The sequence below is a fragment of the Ursus arctos genome, unplaced genomic scaffold, assembly GCF_023065955.2.
Source record: "Ursus arctos isolate Adak ecotype North America unplaced genomic scaffold, UrsArc2.0 scaffold_11, whole genome shotgun sequence".
Taxonomy (NCBI): Eukaryota; Metazoa; Chordata; class Mammalia; order Carnivora; family Ursidae; genus Ursus; species Ursus arctos.
Window position 1 is genome coordinate 55,479,653 of NW_026622775.1, and position 7,587 is coordinate 55,487,239.

The following is a 7,587-nucleotide window of genomic DNA, read 5'->3' on the forward strand; positions in this document are numbered from 1 at the left end:
TTCCATCATCAGTTTATGCCACTAAACTTATTTTGATGAAATACAATAAATTTATTAGAAAACATTCTCCATGTAAATTACATATGATGTAATAAAAGTATTGAATGACTCATCAAAAAATGTATTAACGATTGATATTAATGAATTAGACCTAAATGTAGCAATACAGAAGATAATGTTTTTAATCATCTCACTCAAAACAATCTCTTTTCTCTGTAATTCAGAACAAGCTGTTATAGAGTTTTTAAAAATAGGAAACCAAGATCGTATCAGTCCAGTTGACATATTTCTGTTCTACAAGATTGTGGAAGACTAAGGATGAAGATAATTTCCTTGTTTCCTATGATGCTTTTATGCAAAAATGATAATTTGCATAATTTCTGCTCAGCCTCAATTGAATTTCTGAAGCTATTTTTCAAGCAAACTTCCACATGTCTCCAGTGTACACCATCTGTCTCATCTCTCTCTCTCTCTCTCTTTCTTTTTTAAGTATTACAATTATCTTGTAACAAGAGCTGTCAAATCTTTATTCCCCAAGGATTCTTTCTTTTGATAAATGAAAAGGAACTGTATATATTGTTATGTGTAGTTGTATGAATGTGACGGGGGTTAAGGAAAAGTTAGATGTTCAAAGCAGTTATGGCTAAGTTGACATACTGGAGGAAATGTGATCAGGTAAACTGGCTAGAGTTTTTAAATCAGATTCTTTACCCCAGGAAAATAAAGGAATGTTTAGTCAAAAGGTCAGGAAGCCTTGAAGCAAAGAATTCACAAATAACCTTACTAAGTGTTCTGTGGCCCATACTACAAGCATTAGAGAAAATATGGAAAAAGAGGATGACCTTCCTCACAGGCTGCAAATTGCTTATAAAGCCTATTGGCATTTGCAAATGGTTGATGCTTTTACTGGAAGAATCAAGTTTTATGTTTACATAGTAAGTTTATACTCAGCAGGAGCTTCAGGAAATCATATGGATTGCCAAGAAAAAGTCCATACTGAAGTATTTTTTAGAAAAAAAATCCTGCCAAAAACATTTCGAAGGCTTTTTTTTAAAAAAATGAAGTTTGCAAGGAAATGCAATAGATAAAATTTATGTAGTACTCAAAATTTACAACCAATATATTTTATAGCATTTCATAAAAATTTTATTTGCAACTCAATTTCAATCAATTTGCAGAGCTGTAATTACTGAAATCTAGTAAGAAGCTACAAAGTACAGTTAAAGTTTCAGCTATCCAGAATCCTTGAAGTACGGGTCACTCTGGGAAACCCAGTTTTATTTGGCTGAAAATATTTGAAATATAGGTTAAGTTTCCTTGAGTTTTGAAATAAAAAGTCTGGAAATGAACATTTCAGGATGACTCCAGGCCATGATTATAAATATTGGTTTTTGTACAAACAGAATAATTAACTGTGGAGTCAGATACGCTTGGGTTTGAGTCCTGGCTCTGGGAATTTTTACTTACGTGACTTTAAGAAAGTTATTTAACTTCTGTCAGCCTTAGTTTCATCATCTGTAGAAGGGAGATAATGGTACCTACCTCACTGGTTGTTGTGAAGCTTTCTTAAAAGAGAGAATACAGGGGCGACTGAGTGGCTCACTTGGTTAAGCATCTGCCTTCAGTTCAGGTCATGATCCCAGGGTCCTGGGTTGGAGTCCCACATTGGGCTCCTTGCTCCACGGGGAGCCTACTTCTCCCTCTGCCTGTCGCTCCCCCTGTTCATGCATGCTCTCTCTCTCTGACAAATAAATTAATAAAATCTTTTAAGAAGAGAGAGAATACATTCGAAATACTTAGTGTATTTACATGGCACTTAGTAAGACCTCAGTAAAGCTTAGTCTTAGTATTAATATTAGTGTTAGGATTGACAGGATTATTTTACATTGAGATATTTAAGAGCATTTTTCTAACAGCAGAATTCTATATTTTTAAATCTTGTGTTTATCATTTTTGTTTGTTTTCATCTTTCTTCCCTTTCTATTGGCACCAGGAGCTGCCCAAATCTTTTCTTTTTTAAGATTTTATTTATTTATTTGAGAGAGAGAGAGCAGGAGAAGGGGGAGGGAGAGAGAGAGAGAGAGAGAAAACGAGCAGGGGGAGGGGGGGAGGGACAAGGAGACCCCCCCGCCCCGACACACACACACTGAGCAGGGATCCTAACATGCCTGGATCCCAGAACCCCAAGATCATGACCTGAGCAGAAGTCAGACACTTAACCGACACTGAGTCACCCAGGCACCCCTAGGAACTGCCCAAATCTTTTAGTGGTGAGGGTTTGGAAGTGCCATGTGGGAGGAGGAGAAGACCACCGGCCCACCCAAACACACCGCCTCTGTCAGCAATGTCACTTCTCCGAGCTATTGCCAAGCTCCAAGCCCATCTTCATCTTCCCCTTACGTGATTCTAACCATTAAAAGTAATTGAAGTCTTTATACATTCTTGGCCTACAATGTGCTCTGATGTTTGACTCAACACTGGGAGTCTTCCTCTCTTCCTTACCACCTCCCCACCACTTTTAGTAAATAATCATCACCTGTGGGTTTTAGCTTAAATCTCTCTTGGCCCTCAGTTCTCAGAAATTTTCTTCTGAGCATGACAAGCAAGCATCTTGTCCTGCTTCCAACTGCTGATTTTTTCAGGCTCCAGCCTTCTCAGTTGGGGCCCGGGAGTAGATCTACAGACTATGACTTCTGACTATTTTAACAGTAGCAGTCTTTCTAATTTAATTTACCAGACTGCTAGTGTCTCGGTAATCAACCCAGACGGTAAGACTTACCTGTAGAGCAATGGAAATTGGTCAAAACGGAGCAATACCATCAAAATTCATCTTCTCCTTATCTGTATCCACCCCTTCTCCCAAACCAATATATGGTATATAGGTAGGTATGCTGCTTATCTTTCTACAGGCTCAAGTAACCATACATAAAATAAATACACACATACATTGGGAAGTTAACTTTGTTTAAAAATAGGATTATATCTTATATATCTTTCTGCAACTTGCTTTTTGTCTCTAAAACATGTAACATAGGAATCCCTTTTAGTCAGCAGGCATAGAGCTAACATTCCTTCTATTGCATAGTTTTCCTTGGAATGGCTGTGTCCCAATCGTGTTCCTATTAATAGTTCCCTATTAATGCACCAATTTGTCATCTGTAATTAGAAACAAAGCAGCAATAAACGTTCTTGTTTCTGTGTCCTTATGTAGAGAATGGATTCCCTAGGATGGAATTTCTGGGTCACGGGGAATGTACTATAAAAAAAATGTTTTTATTGAGATAGAATCACTGTATAACATTATGTAAGTTTGAAGTGTTGGTTTGACACATTTACCTACTGCAATATGACTATTACAGTAGCATTAACTAACACCTTTATCATGTCACATAATTATTATTTCTTTTTGTGTAGAGAACAGTTAAGATCTAGTCTCTCAGTAACTCTTTAAGTTTAATTAAACTTAAGTTGAATAAACTTTTTTTTTTTTTAATTTTATTTATTTATACGACAGAGATAGAGACAGCCAGCGAGGAGGGAACACAAGCAGGGGGAGTGGGAGAGGAAGAAGCAGGCTCACAGCAGAGGAGCCTGATGTGGGGCTCGATCCCATAACGCAGGGATCACGCCCTGAGCCGAAGGCAGACGCTTAACCGCTGTGCCACCCAGGCGCCCCAAGTTGAATAAACTTTAAGAAGTTTATTAATATGGTATTGTTGACTATAATCACTATGCTGTGCATTAAATCTCTAGAACTTTTTTATCTATCTACTCGTTGCAGTGGCATGCCTATTTTTAATAGATATTCACAGATTCATTCCATGAACACTTAACAGTTTAGATTTCTACCATCAGTATATGAAAATACTCATTCCACATCCTCAAATCACCCTTTCTGGCTACCACTTTTTAAAACTGTTATCATTTTGATAGATGCCTTATGGTATTTGATTAATATTTTAAATTGCATGTCCCTCACAACTACTGAGGTAACCTCCTTTTATTTATCATTCACATTTTGACTTTCTGTTATTTGAGTTTGTTAGTCTTTATCATATCAGTTTAATAAGAGCCCCTTGTATGTTAAAGATATTAGCTACTTCTCCGACATTGGCGTTGCTAGTATTTTTCCCAATTGGTAGTTTTTTCACTTTCTCCATAACTTTAAATTTAAAAAAAATTTTTTTTTAAATAATCTTAGGGCACCTGGGTGGCTCAGTTGGTTGAGCATCAACTCTTGGTTTCAGCTCAGGTCATGATCTTATGGGCTCTGAAATTGAGCCCCATGTCGGGCTCCATGACCAGCAGGGAGTCTGCTTGAAAATTCTCTCTCCCTCTGCCCCTCCCTTCACTCTCTCTCAAAAACAAATGAATAAATCTTTAAAATAATTTTGAGACAATCTCAAATTTACAGAAAAATTGCAAGTAAACCTATCAAGAACTTTCATTTTCCTGAATCATCTGAGAATGAGTTGCCAACATGATGACCCATCACCTCACAGACATTTTCCCCCATAACCACAGCACAAACACCAAAATTGGGACATTGATAATCATACAGTACCACTAGTAAGTTTTGTCAATATTAACAACAATAATAGTAATCCCCAATAATTTCCTTTGAAGTAAAAATCCATCTAGTTCAGAATCCCATATTGCATTTACCTATCATACCTGTTTAATCTCTTTCAACTTGGAAATAACTTCTCATCCCTGGATTTTTTTTTTTTTTTTAAGATTTATTTGTTTCTTTGAGAGAGAGTGTCTGTGTGTGTGCAGAGCGACGGAGAGAGCATGAGCAGGGGGAGAGGCAGAGGGAGAAGAAGACTCCCTGTTGAGCAGGGAGCCGGACACAAGGCACAATCCCAGGATGCTGGGATCATGACCTGAGCCAAAGGCAGACACCTGACCAACTGAGCCACCCAGGCGCCGCTCATCCCTGGAGTCTTTTGAAGATTACAGGCTAGTATTTTGTGTAATTTGGGTTTGAAACTATTCCTTATTATTAGAGTCAGGGGATGCACCTCTGGGAAAAAAATCCACAGGAGAGATGCGGTGCTCCTCTCCAGGCATCCTCTCACGTGGCACATGAGTTGTTTCTAGTGTTGTCCAATTTGATGACTTGTTTAAGATAGTGTCTTCCAGTCTTCTGCACTGTAAAGTTACATTTTCTCTCTGTAGTATTTTCTTAAGGAGTGTTTTGAGATTAAATAAATATTCTCTTATTAAACTTTCTATGTACTCATATGTATATGAATATATATATATACACACACACATATATATACATATACACGGTTTGCAGTTTCATTCAAAGGATTATTTGCATTTCTGTCATTAGTTGTTTTGGTCTTTAATTTGCCCCAGATTTGTGAGCATCTCTTCAAGTTGGCCTCTGTATCTTTTTGCTATATCCGCAAATTCCTTGAGCTTCTCTTTGCTTTTTGGCACTATAAGATGTTCCAGGTTCCTTTTGAACTTCTGCTTAGTCCTAGAATCTCACTTCTCCAAGGAGCTCTGGCTCCTTTCAGTGGAGAATGGTTTTCAGAAATTAAGATCCTAGTTCTGCTGTGCTCATTGCTTGAGGAGTATCCCTGCCCTAGACCTTCTCAGTGGACCAATAAGGAGTACACACACACATTTGCATCCGTAGTTATTTCTATAGCTATATATATTGAAGTCCATGACCTCAAGATACTTCCAATTTCAATCAGTACTGCAGGGCTGATTCTATTTTCTCCCTTTCCTTATTTGTAACTCCCTCCACCTGATTCCCATTTCCCTCAGTATGTTTACTTCTTTGATCAATCCTCCTGTATATAATCAATCTCCCACACCCTATGCTGGCACTTCCTCCTTGGGAAAAAAAAAATCCTCTCACTCCACCTGTGTGCTCTGCCATCCTGCTCCCCACACAGGATACCCTCCCTGCCTAGCCTAAGTTTGGTAGGGCCAGGCCAACCCCCTGTGAGGGCCACCTCCTCACCCCAAATGTTCTGAGAGCCTCCACCATGATGTCCTTCTATGCAGAAGCCCTCCTCACCTTGCTTGTGCCCTGATATCCTACACTGGGATATCTCCTCTGAATCCTTCCATTCAGACACACTCCTTACCTTGCTTGGTCTCTGACAATTCACACCTGGCCACCCCTCCATGGGGACACCTTCTTCACCCTACAGATTCTGATATCCCTTTCTGGACTGCACAGCAGCCCACCTTCCCCCATTGGATCTTTCCTATTTCGGCATGAGATTAACCAGTTATTCCCATGGCTAGTTGCGCGGCATCGCTGACTTCAACATAGTCCTCCAGCTGGTCAGAGAGAAGACTAGAAACTCAAAAGTGGGATTGAAGAGAATCTGCTGGGCAGAAGTTGCTAGCCTAGATGGGAATGCCAAGGAATGCTCTCGTTTCCTTCACTTCCCACCACAAACCAAGTGAAGCAAGCTTTAAGAAATATATTTGTAGGGGGCCGCCTGGGTGGCTCAGTCGGTTAGGCGTCTGCCTTTGTCTCAGGTCATGATCCCAGGGTCCTGGGATCGAGCCCTGTGTCGGGCTCTCTGCTCAATGGAGAGCCTGCTTCTCCCTCTTCCGCTCCCCCTGCTTGTGCTCTCTTTCTCTCTCTCTCTGTCAAACAAATAAATAAAATCTTTAAAAAAATAAAAAAGAAATATATTTGTAGGAAAGGTTGTTTGATAGAAAGGAAGCTGGCATTTCTCTCCCTGGCTGTGGGGCCAGGGCAGAGCCCAGGAGGAGTGTCAGGAGAGCTTGACTTGTGTCTCCTGAAGTGTGAGGCTCACTTGTGAATATAACGCTGGAGCTTTCTCCTTGAAGAGTCTGGAGGAGGCAGGTGGCCTACAGCAGTCCCCACAACAAGGCAGGGGGACAGGTTACAATGGTATTTCCACCATCTGACAGCAAAAGCATGCTTATGTTCTCTTCATAATACTGCTAGGTAGCAGGGCTTGGGTCAGTGAATCAGACCTGAGCTGGGAAGACTGGAAAATCACTGAATGGGAAGAGATACTGAGGTTTTCATTTAGGCTGGATCCATCTACAAAATATCTGAATGTGGGACTGTTTTCAGACTCCAAAGTGGGTGAAAAGTCAGAGGGTCTCCTGGAAATGTCACCAAGAGGAAGGAAATATTTCTGGGAAAAAAATGTGTGAGGCAGTGGTGGGAGAAAATAGCTGTTTCCTGAGGCACTGCTGTCAGCCAGACCAGTTCAATTAAGCCTGTTGTTACGCCATTGCTCGTGAGCTCTCTTTGCATTTTCCTTCTGCAGGCTGGGACTTGATCTAGTTAGGGGAGTCTGTCATAAGAATCCACTTTGAGATGTACTTATCTTTTCTACTTTAGCTGTTTTCTTTTTTTTTTTTTTTTGAAAGATCTATTTATTTATTTTAGAGAGAGAGTGCGCGTGAGCAGAGGGAGGGGCAGAAGGAAAGGAAGAGAATCCTCAAAGCCGCCTCCCCACTGGACAGCTGGACGGGCTGGACACAGGGCTCATCCCAGGACACTGAGATTATGACCTGAGCAGAAATCAAGAGTCTCACACTTAACCGACTGTTTTCTATTCATTATTT